Source organism: Papaver somniferum, chromosome 6 (genome assembly GCF_003573695.1).
Source record: "Papaver somniferum cultivar HN1 chromosome 6, ASM357369v1, whole genome shotgun sequence".
Classification (NCBI taxonomy): domain Eukaryota; kingdom Viridiplantae; phylum Streptophyta; class Magnoliopsida; order Ranunculales; family Papaveraceae; genus Papaver; species Papaver somniferum.
The window spans coordinates 110,356,087-110,371,034 of NC_039363.1; the positions used below are offsets into that span (position 1 = coordinate 110,356,087).

The window sequence follows — 14,948 nt, forward strand, 5'->3', positions numbered from 1 at the left end:
AGCATCTTTTGACTGCAAATGAAAAAAAAAAAAAGAGAAATTAAAAATCGAGTTAACAAAATATCTCAATGAAAAGTAACAAAGAAATTAAACTGCATAAATGACACAAATATTAGGCGCAAGGCACTCTTAATCCATTGATGTTAAACAAATAATTAAAGAGAAAAGCTAACAAAAATTATCTCAATCAAGCAAAACAACAAAGAATCATACCTTGAGAATAGAGTTGTGCAAAGGATGAAAAGCTAACAAAAATTTACAAAAACTAAAGAGAAATGCTAACAAAAATTATCTAGAAAAATTAAACTGCATAAATGACACAAATATTAGGGGCGAGGCACCATGAATCCATTAATATTAAACAAAAAATTAAAGAGAAAAGCTAACAAAAATTATCTCAATGAAGCTAACAAAAATTATCTCAATCAAGCAAAATAAAAGAGAATCATACCTTGGAAATAGAGTTGTGCAAAGGATGAAAAGCTAACAAAAATTAAATAGAAAAGCTAACAAAAATTATCTCAATCAACCAAAACAAAAGAGAATCATACCTTGAGAATAGAGTTGTGCAAAGGATGAACAGAGTTGTTAATTTAGAATAAAAGAAACGGTTTAACATTAAATGAGAGAAATAACTCCCAAATAAATGACATTAAAAATCTAAATTTATTGTCTAAGAAAAATTAATATGTGAATTAATCTGGACCCTTCTTTATATTGCCTAAAACGTGGATTGAAAATCTTAAATATTTAGCTAAATCTGGACCATTCTTTATATGCCAGAAATGTCATTAAATAACTTAAATATGTAACTCAATCTGAGCCATCTTTTATGTATCCAAACTATAGATCTCCGTCCATGGGGAAAAACATCGTTGTTACTTATAATATAGATAGATTTTGTCACGACTAATAAGAGTCCATTGTCCATATTCCGAGCTAAGAAAGAGAAACGAAAACGCCTATCTAACAACGCTATTACCTTATTAAAAACCTTATTAAAATATACAACTTATGGCTCATTATTTTCATCTGAAATTTTATTCTCCATCGAATTGATCATTTATACGAATATTGCTGTAAGGTGCATATCGATTTTGTTTGAAATAACTACAAGGTGAACAGATTTGATTTGGTATAGCTCACTTTGTCCTGTTGATGTATTTTACAAGTGAATTTGATAGCTCACGGGAGAAAAAGATAAAATAGCCCTAAAATTTGAATTCCTGGATCGGTTGCTGGTTTATACTTAAAGTTGCGTGGAAGTACCATCGCCGGTGCATTGCCACTGTAAAATATTTTGTCCCAACATGCATCACCAATTTCACTCAACAAGGAATAAATGAAAAATGCCAATCACAAAAGTATGAATGACGGCGAGTATCCATCAATTACATAAACACCCTTATATTTCAACTCCCTACACAACTAAGTGAGGGCATAATTGTCTTACACCCTTTAAATCATCAAATTCGAGCCCTAATCTAGAGCAAAATCGAAAAAAGCTATGAGCTTGAAAATAGGAATTTATCTATCTATTCTTTGATTTTTGGAGTTTTTGAGAGATTAGTGGAAATGGGAGTTCCAGCCTTTTATAGATGGTTGGCAGAGAAGTACCCATTAGTAGTAGTAGATGTTAATGAAGAAGAAGCAGTTGAAATTGATGGCATTAGAATACCAATTGATACTAGTAAACCTAATCCTAACAATATCGAATATGATAATTTATATCTTGATATGAATGGCATTATTCATCCTTGTTTTCATCCAGAAGATCGGGTATGATTCATTATCTTGTTCTTCTCTTCATTTAATTGTTGATTGTTGATTTTGAATGGATTCTTTATGAATTTTGAGTTAGTTGTGCAAAAAAAGCTGAAGTATTGATGTTATGTAGTTGTTGGAATTATGAATAGTTTCTGGAAAATGATCAACAGTAAAAATGGGATTTAAAAAAAAAACGAAACTGAACTAGCATGGTTTGAATTTGAAGGTGTGACAGTTAGCTAGGCGCTTCTTTTGGAGATGGAAATACCTAGGTCATGATTAAAATGAATGGCCGATTAGAGTTTCTGGCTTAAAGTTCTGTCCTTGACAGTATCTAATAATTTTATCATAACCTTGTTAGATGGTTGGCCAGCATACTAGAATTCTGAGATACCATATTCTGTTAATAGTTATACTCTTGAATGAAGAGTTTGTTTTGAACTGTGTTATAGCTGGGCATACAGGTAACGAGCTATGTAGCATACTGGTTGAGTTTCATGTAGCTTAATTGACTAGTATGCTACATAGCATCATTCTCTTGAATAATGTCTCTCGATAAATTATGGCTCTCTATAAAGATACTTTCACTTAATTGGCTTCCTTGGTATATGCATCATTCTCCTTTATAAGTATTTTTATAGCTTACTTTATGCGCGGCTCTACCCTATATACCAAATACCGTAGACATACAGGTAGCACTAGCACCATACGAGTTAGGCAGATTTTTTGATGAGACTGATTTTCGCCCTGCAAATTTATGTCAAAATATATTACCGTTTTACTGGTAGAAGGAAAGCCCCTTTGAATTTGATGTTCAGGATATCTTTAAATTATTATCCAGTTGGATATGGTAGGTAACTTTGTAGTTTCAGACTTTTGTGTTTTTTTGTTGTGCTGGAGATCCTTTGTATGAGGAGATCGTTCTCACTACTAGTAGCGTTAGGTTCATCTCCAAGGGATTCCAGCAGGCTCCTAGTTAATTTCTGGTTGTGAATGTGTGCCATTTGCTGTAGATTGATGTAGGACATGTAGTGTTCACACAAAAGACATGTCTGAGTTGTTTCATTTTTCTATATTCAGCCCGCTCCAACAACTTTTGAGGAGGTCTTTCAGTGCATGTTTGATTACATTGACCGGCTTTTTGTGATGGTTCGACCACGAAAGCTCCTCTACATGGCTATTGGTGAGCGTCAAAACTGAGGAATTCTTACGCATTCCTATGCAATAACTGATGTTTGTGTTTCACTTTTTTATCCATTTCTTGGCAATGTGTAGATGGTGTTGCTCCGAGAGCTAAAATGAACCAGCAACGTTCTAGGCGTTTCAGATCAGCTAAAGATGCAGCAGAAGCAGTACGAGCTCTTGTACTTGTTTTGGTTTGTCATTTCTGCATAACTATATAAGTGGGACATGCATTTTAACCTTGACTATCTCCCTGCATAGGCAGCAGAGGAAGAACGCCTACGAAAGGAATTTGAAATGGAAGGAAGAATGCTTCCTCCTAAACAGGAGTCTCAAGTATTTGACTCGAATGTCATCACTCCTGGAACTGAATTCATGGCTGTGTTGTCAATTGCCCTGCAATATTATGTTCATCTTCGACTGAACAATGACCCTGGTTGGAGGTCCATTAAGGTATTATCAATTGATTCCTCGTATATGTTACTATTTGTTACGTTTTCCCACTTCTATTGCTTAGATGTTTACATTCTCGCTGCTGGTGCCGCAAATGTCAATAAATTCTAGTCCTTATCGTTGTTTTTTTTTATTTTTGTGAAGGTTATCCTTTCTGATGCAAATGTACCCGGTGAAGGGGAACACAAAATAATGTCATACATCCGTCTCCAAAGAAATCTTCCTGGTTATGATGCCAATACACGTCATTGCTTGTATGGTTTGGTACGTGTTTTACTTTTATCTTTTGTGTTTATTCGTGGATATGCTTCTCAGTTCCAGAATAAAGGCGTGATCTTTCTTATTTTAACATCTTATCTCTTACTATTTTAACATCTTATCTCTTACTATTTTAACATCTTATCTCTTACTATTACTTGCCATTTTCTTTTCCTTAAAGGATGCAGATTTAATCATGTTGGCTTTGGCTACTCATGAAGTGCATTTCTCGATACTCAGGGAGGTCAGTTTTGTTCCGCTCTTTTTAAAAGATGTTACTCTTACAATTTGATATTAATGCATTATTTGTCACGGGAATTATAACTATCCGCCAAACAAAATAGACCATGGAAGAGTGTTTTTTTTTTCTTTCTTTTTTCTTAGAGTTTCATGTTTTATAAGTTACCAGTTGGACGACTTTTCTGGATATAAGATGGATATACCAGTTCCTGACCTTTCTAGTTTAATTTTTTTCTTTCCCTCCGTGTGTGCTGCTAATAACTATACTTTTAGGTGGCACTTTCAGGTTGTTTTCACTGCACAACAAGACAAATGCTTCCTGTGCGGTCAGATGGGTCATCTAGCGGCAGATTGCGAAGGGAAGGTAAAGAGAAAATCTGGTGAATTTGACGAGAAAGAAGAAGTTGCAGCTGTTGCTAAAAAGCCTTACCAGGTTATTTTCTGTTCCTGCCTGACTCAGAAATCCTCATTGGATGGGGGTTTGCATGTATACTTTCTTCTAGTATATATTTTCAGTACTTGGTTTACCAGCTTGTACATCTTTGCAGTTTCTCAACATATGGATTCTTAGAGAGTACTTGGAACTGGAAATGAGAATGATGAAACCTCCCTTTGAGATTGATTTTGAATGCATTGTCGACGATTTCGTCTTCCTTTGCTTCTTTGTTGGCAATGATTTTCCTCATATGCCAACTCTGGAAATTCGTGAGGTTCGTTATTTGTTTTCTCATGATCTGTCTTTATAAGTTATGCAATCTCCGGAACAACTCAAGAATCTCATTGTCTAATTAGTAATTTTTAGTCAATACAAGTTGTGTTAGCTGATGTTGCAATATCTTTACTGTTTGAAAATCCTAACAATGTTGAACATAAGAGTATTATAATGATTTCTCTCTCAATTGGTACATAGGGTGCCATCAACTTGCTGATTGCTGTATACAAAAAGGAATTTGAGTCAATGGGGGGATACTTGACAGATGGATGCAAGGTATTTTGTTGTGATCGTATCCATCCTATTGAGTTTTGCCTAATTCTTCTTATTGTATATAGTTTCTATGTTATTGAAAAAGATTTCAATAAGAATTTGATTTCAATACATCATCTGATTCCATAGCAGGACTGATACCTATTATGGGGCATGCTTTCTCTTTTTCCTTGTAGCCGAATCTTAGCAGGGTCGAGCACTTCATTCAAGCTGTCGGATCCTACGAAGATGAGATTTTTCAGAAAAGAGCGCGATTGCATCAGGTTATTTTAATGTCCTGTGATATGTCAACCTTAACAAAAATAGTACATATTCCTATTCCTGAAACTTATGGACCTCACACGAGAGGCTGCTAGTAGGTATTAGTTATATTTGGAGATTGTTGATAAGTTTTATCCTCATAAGCTTTAATTAAAAACAAATGTTGAAGTTTGAAAGTTGTCCAAGGCGAATATTTAAGTAGAAAAGTATATTTGAGGACTGATTGGAACTTGCTTTATTGTTTTACCATCCTACTATTTGGAACTTGTGTGTTGCTAGAGGAAGTTGTCTTTAAAGTTTGGCTGAATACTTCATTTTTCATGTTCAACTGGAAAACGTTATTTTCCTTTGAGTTTGGGAAACATAGTTGATAGATATTTGTACATACAGTACTTCATAGAGTCCATACATATTCGTTCTGAAAGTCTTCTTTATTTAGTGATTATAGTTAAGTTATCATTGTTTAATGCAGTTAGGTAGTCAATCCTAACCCTGGAATTCTACTTTTTTATCTCAGCGTCAGACTGATAGAATCAAGCGTGAAAAGGCACAGGCAAGAAGAGGCGACGATGCAGAACCTCAGTTAAAACCTGAATCTTTAGTCCCTGTTGCCCGTTATCATGGTTCTCGTCTGGCTTCTGCCGCTGCACCTTCTCCATTTCAAAAGATAGGATCTAATTCCATATCAGCGAAATCCACAACTTTTACAAAAGAAAGTGAGATTGGGCAAGCAACAACAAGTTTCTCAGTTTTGGACATTAAAAGCCAGCACTCTGAAGCATCTAATGCAAGTGAAATTCATTTGAGAGCTCCAAAAGTTCCCCGCATTTCTTCAGGGGTGACAATTGGTGCTGCCATTGTTGAGGTTGAGAACAGTCTTGAGACAGAAGTATGTGGTATTTTACAGTTCACTGCTAACTGAGTTCTTTCCACAATTTTATTGCCATTTTCGAAGAAGTTCATGTAGCAGAAAAAATCTATGTGTTTGTTATTTAACTTTGGTGGTAAGAAATAACTAGATGTATTCTTTTTCTGTCTTTGTTTTTGTTAGATAAGTGAAAACAAAGACGAATTAAAAACAAAGCTAAAGGAGGTACTCCGTGAGAAGTCGGACCTTTTTAACTCTGACAAACAGGAGGAAGATAAGGTAAAACTTCTTTTTCATGTGGTTCAATTGGTGGGTTTACATGTCTCCTCCATTCACTGGTGATGGGTGCTCATTTAGGCATCTTTTTGTGTTTGCATCTAAGCTGCAATCTTCATGTTATTAGATAAAGCTGGGAGAATCAGGGTGGAAAGAAAGGTACTACAAGGAGAAGTTTTCTGCAAACACTCTAGATGAAATTGAAACTATACGAAAGGATGTTGTAAGTTGTATTACTGGAACCCGCACTTTTGTTAGTCTCCTGTTCCTTTTCCTTTTATCTATATGCCAGTGTTATGATTCATGCTTCCTCCTGCTTATAAATGATGTTCCAAGAATTTAATTATCTCTGTGACTCGGTGAAGACTTAAACAGAGACGGCTAACTTTGCAGAGATAGTTGTTTAATGAAACCCTATTGTCCCTCTGAATACTTACATAATTAAATGTGTAGACTGAGATGTCGTGCAGTTGACTGAGGTTTCAGCTGTAGAATGGCCGTAAACGTTTAGCCTTAAACAACGTTATTCCTTTGCAGTGATGTCATAGAGCATTTAGTAATTCTAACGAAGCATGTAAATGAACATTCTGTGAAACCTTTGTGGTGATGTCACAAGCATTTAGTGATTCTATTAACTAAGCATGTAACTGAGCATTTTTGGATCATTATGGTAGTTTTCCTTTTGATCGAAGTCTTCCTCACTTAGAACCTTCATGTGGGCTTCTTTTCTTCTCCTGAAAAGAATTCTGTCAACATATGGTCAGAATTTGTTCAGTGATTAAGAAGTTGTTGAAGCAGTTCGTTTTTCAGATTATTTGGCCTCTCGTATTTTCCTTGTGAGATCTTGTCCTTAGTTGTTAGGATTCTGGAATTTGAAGGTTGATAAAAATTTCTTTTTTCCTTAATTAGGTTCTAAAATACACAGAAGGTCTGTGCTGGGTTATGCACTACTATTATGAGGGAGTTTGCTCTTGGGAGTGGTAAGTATGCTTGTAACTTGCCATTTTGTCTTCTTTTTCTTGGGGGGATTTCCTTGATATTCTGATGCAGGGGCATATCCTGTTTTCTTTAGAGTGCTTTCTTTTAGGAGTATGATTGCTAGTGTATATTCTCTTTAGGTTTTCTTTGCTAGTATAAATAAGTCTCTAAGCCGTTTCTTAGAAGGCAGACTTTATTATTACTTTCCCTACGATTTATAATCTATTGATTAGAAGAGAGTTAGGTTTTAACCTAAACCTCAATTATCTGCGTTCTATTGCCTCAACTCTTGTGTTCTCTTGCCTATCTCTGTTTATTGTTTTAGTTTCTAGTATCACCGTTTCAAGCGCCAATTGATGCAATACTAGGAACCAAAACAGTAAACTAGGGCAATATAGGATTGAAACAATAGAACGTAGATAAGTTAACACCCAACTCTCTTCTGTAATCAGTAGATCATAAACTTATGAAATATAATAGCAAAGATGCCCATAAAAGAAAAACACTCTAAGAAAACAGGATATGCCCCTGCATCTCTGTTTACTGTTTTAGTTTCTAGTATCTCATCATATTCACATGTATATATTTTATGACGTGATCTTGGGATGTGTCAACTGTTCTACTGAAGGGCATATTTGCTTTATAAATTCCTCCACTGGATATTCTTAATATAATCTGTCTATTGTGCAAGCAAAATTGCATTCTTCTTGATTTTCAACTGCTTTTTGTTTCTTTGGTGTTTAATGTGGGCCAAATTGACTTCTTTTTGTACACAAAGACAAAGATGTACTGAGGATTATAAAGTTCATGAGTTGTCTTTTTTATAATACACTGCCATTACATTTGCTTATTATAGTTTTCTTTCTTTTCGATTTACTGATGTACCTTAGTAGGATGTTGTTGTGTTTGTTGAAGTGATTAGTGTTACACTATTCGGTGCAATGTCTGTGAGTTTATTTTATCTCTTTCTTGTTTAGTTGCTCTATTTCATTTGGGAACAAAAGGTATATCAAACAAGCATAGTCCTACAAAAGCAAAGAGATTTCTCATACTAGTAATATGTCATTTCGAAGAACACCTAAAACCTCAAACGCACACAGTAAAGGCATAAAAACCCCACAGGTTACAATAGCAAACCTAACTACCTATCTACATCTTTGTTTGCCTTCCAGTTTCTTGGTGTCCGTTCTGCTCATAACTCCTAGGTCCCACTGTTGGTTGCTAGTCTAACATATTAACTCATTTTGAGGAATAATATGTAGTATTTATTGTATATTAGTCAGGAAATAAGTCTTTTAAATATACAAGGATATTGTTTAATGTTTGTGTATATTTTATGTTATTTTTGATCGATAAAGAATTTGGTGCTGATGAGTTTCGAGCTCGGGTCATTTGTACCATCACCCAATGACTTTACCACACTGTACTACTGTGGCATCGGCATGTTTATATATTTTTCTTTTTTGAAAATCTTGGCAATCCCTGATTCCAGGTTTTATCCATATCACCATGCACCCTTTGCCTCTGATTTGAAGGATCTTGATCAGCTGAATATAAGTTTCGAACTAGGTTCGCCATTCAAACCATTCAGTCAGCTGTTGGCTGTGTTTCCAGCTGCAAGGTTGCATTCTTTCTTTTATCCTTTCACTTGTGTTCTTTTTCCAGTTTTAATGTTAGTCAAAAAAAAATTTTTTTATGTTTTTTTATTTTTTTTCTCTCTTCCAGTTCTCACGCGCTACCTAAGCACTATAGGAAACTGATGACCGATCCGGCATCTCCTATTATTGATTTTTATCCAACAGGTATTCTTTTTGGGTTTCTGATACTTCCCCTGTGTATGCCAATCTCTTACCTTTTTTACCTGCATTAATCAGATTTTGAGGTGGACATGAATGGAAAGCGATTTGCTTGGCAGGTCTGATTCTCTTCTCATCTGTTCTATAGGTTGAGTTTTGTTTATGGATATTAAGTCTTTGGGTAGTAAGTTTGTATTTCTTGGTTAAATTTCTAACCCTTATTTGCTTATTTACTTGAAGGGTATTGCAAAATTACCTTTTATTGATCAAGATCGCCTGCTTGCTGAGGTTGAAAAAGTGGAACATACACTAACGGTAGCTTACTTAGTCATGCTATATTACAGTGAAAGATAAAGATAACGCCTTTTTTAACTTCTGGTAAATAATTGTAGTCTACAACGTGCTGTAGGAAGAAGAAGTGCGTAGGAACAGTGTAATGGTTGACATGATTTTTGTGAAGCTATCTCACCCTCTCTCTCTCCGTATATATTTTCTCTGACCGACCGCTGTAAGCAGTTATCTGACAAAGAACGTGTTGAATCTAAAGAAATAATTGACCCGAAGGCCAGGTTTGTGTTAAGAGACTTTAACTATAGAAGCTTGTACATATACGCATTAGCTGTTATATTCTTTTACTTGTTTTTGCTCGCATCTGTAAATGTATGATATGAAATCAAAAGGCTCGTGTAACTATCATCGGATTTATGCTGTTGCTGGTTATCCTTACATTATGATCTTCGTATCAATCAACCTACTAAAGTGTACTTATATTTGTGTCTCGAATGCTACTCCCTTCTGTAGAGACTAGTTAGTCAACATCTAAATTCCTTCCATGACAGTCTGGACAAACTCTTACCAAAACAACATACTTTATCATGTATACTGGTGTTGCCATGTAGTTCCAGTATCAGCGAAACTGAGTTGTTGGCTTTGATGTTGTTTGTACATCTGGATAGTTGTTGATGCTAGTTATAGTTCTTGTTGTCCAATAATATTTGTTTTGTGTTGCATTAACGTCCTGATTCTTTTCCTCTTCATATTTACAGTGGTGGAATGAATGGTTATCTATCCCTTTGTCGTGGAGATCCTTGCCCTACCATCTTTCGCGCTCCTATTGCAGGAATGGAAGATATTATGAACAATTAAGTGATGTAATTTTTTCATTTCCTTTTTGAGGCTAATTTCCTCCATAAAGTTTCTAGTTATTCTTACTCATGATTCGTTGCTTTCTTCCAGATGTGCCATATACAGACTTCCAGATTCACACAAACACATAACTCGACCTCCAGCTGGGGTTATTTTCCCAAACAAGGTAACTGAACTCTGGGTAACATTTGAGCTGATCTTTTTATTCATGGATACCGTTTTTATTTACTTGTATCTGGACAAGGACATGGTAATATAATATTATAACGGAAAACAAAAGTATTGTTCTGCCTAGTGGTATTGTGTTCCTATTTGAGACAAGAATCAACTAATTGCTATTTATTACAAGGAGTTTCAATGCTACTTGTTTGCAGTACTCAAATATTTCCAAACTTCTCTAATATTCAACTTTTCCATGTGAACCTTGGGTTTTGCTTGTTTGTCGAGCCTGTACACCGTTTTTAATTTAAAGAAGTCTGACATGTCCTATCTTGTTCTTGTTGCAGATTGTTTCAGCTACAGATTTGAAGCCAGCTCCTGTTTTGTGGCATGAAGATAATGGGAGAAGACCATGGCATGATGATAATGGGAGGAAACCATGGCATAACGATACTGGAAGGAATTCACTGCATGATGATAGGGGTACGAAACAGTGGCATGTAGATAATGGGAGGAAACCATGGGAAAGTGGAAGGTAACCTTACTATATTATTTCCAATACAATCATATCACATTGTTCAATAGACACTCATGCCAAGCCAAGAAAGTGACACAGAACAATTCTTGTACCCCTTCTCCCCTCGCAACATGGTTGGGATCCTGTTATTTGCTGGTGGTAAAAAAAGGAACAATACAAAACGGAGATTACTGACTCTTTTTTCTTCTATAGCTTCGACACATTTTAACCACTTATTTTCTTTGATTTTATTAGGCAAAACCCACCTGGAACTGTTTCTGGTAGAGAACTTGGTGAAGCAGCACGGCGTCTCGTTGTCAACAGCCTTCAGTTACCAAGGGAGGTACAGATGCATGCAGTTCCACCACCGTATAATAATGGAACAGCTCATTACACGAAAGGTAGGGGATATCATCATGGTCAAAGAAATGTTAGACCAGCACCAGTACCAGTACCATTACCAGTACTACTACCACCAGTCTACCCTTCTCATACAATAAGACCTATTCCAAATCAACCTGTCCACGGATATGGGAACCCATATGCTTCTGTACCTGCCAACCTTGCATATGATCAAAACCTACAAAGGCCATCCTATCCTCCATATGCAGCAACAACCAACACGAGAGGGCAGCATCATCCGAGGATGTATCGTGGTGGTGGTTTCCAACAGTCGGCAGGCTCACCAATTCCAGATGCTAATATGCTTCACTATCCTCCTAGAAATGCACCCAGTAACAGTAGGGGTTCATGTTCACCACCAAAGGGATAGTGGGTACTACAACCATGGGGCCACTCAACGACCGTATGGAGTTAGTGGTAATGATCATCAACACCACAATCGTCGTCCACAGCAGCAACAGCAGCCAAGGGGACGTGGGTTCCTGTAGCAAATCAAAGTAGTGTAGGCAGAGGTTCCAGTCAACCTCAACAATCGTCAGGTAATAGATTTTCAGGTTCAGGTAGAGGTAGAGGTGCCAATAAAAGGCCACCGCCGCCCCACCCTGTGCAAGATAGCTAATTAATTTTTGTTACCCTTAGTGTCTTATAGGTGCCATGAGATTAGTGTGAAATCTTGTAGTAATTTTTTTTTTTTTTGGTAAATTATAAAATCTTAGTACCAAATGAAAACCAAAGATACAACCGAAGTTATATCAAAACATCAAAAAGACCACTACACTGAAACTCAACAGAGTAAAAAAAGAAGGCCTAGAAGAGTAAGTAGCTCTCATTCTCTGGAGCAACTTTATTATTTGCTTCACTTGCTTGCCTTCTAGTGACAGTTTGAGATTGTCACTTTAGTAACTTTAACAGGTTGACTTCTTGTTCATTCAATACTAACTCCCTTAGCTTGCTTACTTGTTAATGTTATTAACCTCGATCATTTTATTCGCAAAATGGTTTAATGTGAAATCATGTAAACCTCGATCAGTTTGGAAGTTCAGTTTCTGAATCATTCTGATATTTATTTGTAGTGAATGTTTCCACTGTTTGGGTTCTTGCGGCAATTTTTTCACTACTTATTAGCATCAATCTTATTGGCAGCTGATTAACTTGTTAACCGTGGTCTAGTCGCTATCCATCTTATTGATGAAGTTGTGGAGGCGATGAATTGTTTGTTAGATTAAGATATAGAGTTACTAATTTCAACTGAGATATAACATCTCCTGCCTGCAAGGATAAATGGCAAATGAGTAGGTTACCACAACACGAAGACTGCTGAATGAGCAATTTGGGGCCTCTTCTGAAAAGATGTGAACTGTGTTGTGTGTAGGCTCTCCACAAAGCTCATCTGAATCATGCCCCATGTACTGGTAAGATATCCAATACATGGTTGCAATGTCCAACCACAGTTGTGGATAATAATGCATTTCAAGGTGGAAAGTTAGAACACGTCATGCGCATTCCCGGGGTGGACTCGAAGGTTTTAGATATCACATGGCACTGAGAAAAGCCCATGAAACAAGCAAGCTAGCGGTAGTGAATGTAGGAGGGCTGACTTTACAAACGACTGGTACCTCCTCCAGTCTACTTCAAGTCCTTTTGGATTCTCTCACTTTATGTCAGCCAAGATAAGGTTCCTTGACACATGGAGTCAATAATTGAAGGCACCACCAAAGTGACTATCAGAGCTTAAGTAGTAGGAGGAGGATAGTTCCATTTCCAACAACCAAATGTCAAGAAGAACTAAACTCACTCTAGTTCACTGAATTCACTTGGCTACACGTGTGCTGTGATGATTGATGAGAAAAAAAGAAAAGACAAATATTCCATGGTTCTGAAGAAGTATTCCATCCATACTTTCAAAAGGATACAAAACTTGAGGCTTGTTTTTAATTTTAAGATTGATCGAGATGGTTGAAATGCTCTTAATTTTTGGTGGGTCTTAAGCCTAGAGAACTTTATGCATGTTTGAATGGAAAAACAAGACTGTTTGATGTACTAATAATGATAAGAGGAAAAGAAAATAAAAATCTGTGGAGGATAAGTTCTTGAAAACTCTTTTTTAGTTTTGATTTTTGTTTCATTTTGGATAGGAGGATGTTGTTGTTGTGAGGGGTGGATGATGAGGAAGGGTCCAACGTCCTTTTAGCTTAAAAGAAAGAAAGAAAGAAAGAAAGATGAGGCTTTTTGCTGTCTTATCTTTACGGAAAAATTGAAAGAAAATTGCTACATAATCTGATCTGATTGTTGCTTTGGTGGGTTAGTGAGCCAAAAGGATGATATTATAATTAATTATTTCCAATCACAAAGAAGGCATGTGTTGTTAACGTCGTTTCTCAAATTTAATTGCCACCACTTTATAAAACAAGAATTAACAATGGAAAAGACCCCTGTTGGCTAAATGGCCAGATATATTTGTGTACCAGTTCAAGATGAGAAGTGCATGCAAGTGGTTGTATTAAGTTAACTCGATGTCAGGGAGAATATATAGTGCTAGATGAGATGAGAAAGTGGTAGAAGTAGTAGTTGGCTTAATTTCTTTCAAACAAGTATGTTTCAAGTTTGCGTACTATTCATTCTTGATTCATATCTCATCATCATATTCTAGTCAGAAATTTAATTGATAAAGGAGGAGTAGTACGTAGTGTACTTGGATGCCACACAAATATACGTCTCAAATTCTTTCCCATATCTCAGCCAGTTCGATGATGGGTTCTAGTGTTTTTGGCAGTTTTGGTGCTTTTGATATTGATAACAGTAACTACAAAATAGCTTGCGTACGTATAGCCCTTGATGACGGACACTCCAAAACAACACTTGTTATGAACCTGGACTACTTGGTTTAGCAGAAAATTACCAAACCAAGAGCACAAGTTTGGACTCCAAAACATTGGAGTAGTTTTTAATATCCAAAATGTTGTTGGGAGGTACACCAGAAAATTTGTTTTATCTCTTGCTTAAGACTATTCAACCAATTTAAAATTTTCAATTTTCCCATATAGTAGAAAGTGATCTTCTCTAAAGCAGCTATCCAAATTACTTCTCAGAAGAAAAAGAGAATTTTCTTTAGACTGTTCATTTAATGGTGTTTCCGCGAAAAGGCAGTAAAAGCAGAAACATTCGTTTGTTGAATTAGAATCAATCGTATGCATATATGTCATTCCAATGTCATATCATAAGAAACATCCCAGGAATTACATTCCTTGTGTGGACGTCCGTGTGTGTCATATCATAAGAAACATCCCAGGAATTACATTCCTTGTGTGGACGTCCGTGTATGTCATAATAGTTCCCGCCGCCGACACTCATATAAACTCAAAGTTACACTCTAATTTATTTATTTTTATAAAAATTCAAAGCTTTCTACCCTGAAAGTCGATGTAGTTTCATTGGAGGGAAAAGCTTTTTATCATCACCAATCACTTTGCTTGAAAACTTCATCTCGTGACAACTTTTGTTTAACAATTAATTAATTAGCCGCTAAATCATTTTAGTTTTAGTTTTTACTTGCCCATACAATACTTACTTTTTGATAATGAACCTGGACTACTAAATATGCTTTTATCTTTTTCTTTTCAAAGAAAATACTTTAACTGAAATAGAATCAAGCCCATTTCC

At 36.0% G+C, this 14,948-nt stretch overlaps 1 pseudogene; it reads left to right on the forward strand.

The window, feature by feature from the left end:
* Window positions 1-1,575: 1,575 nt before the first annotated feature.
* LOC113288841 lies at window positions 1,576-12,034 on the forward strand (annotated as a pseudogene).
* Window positions 12,035-14,948: the final 2,914 nt, after the last annotated feature.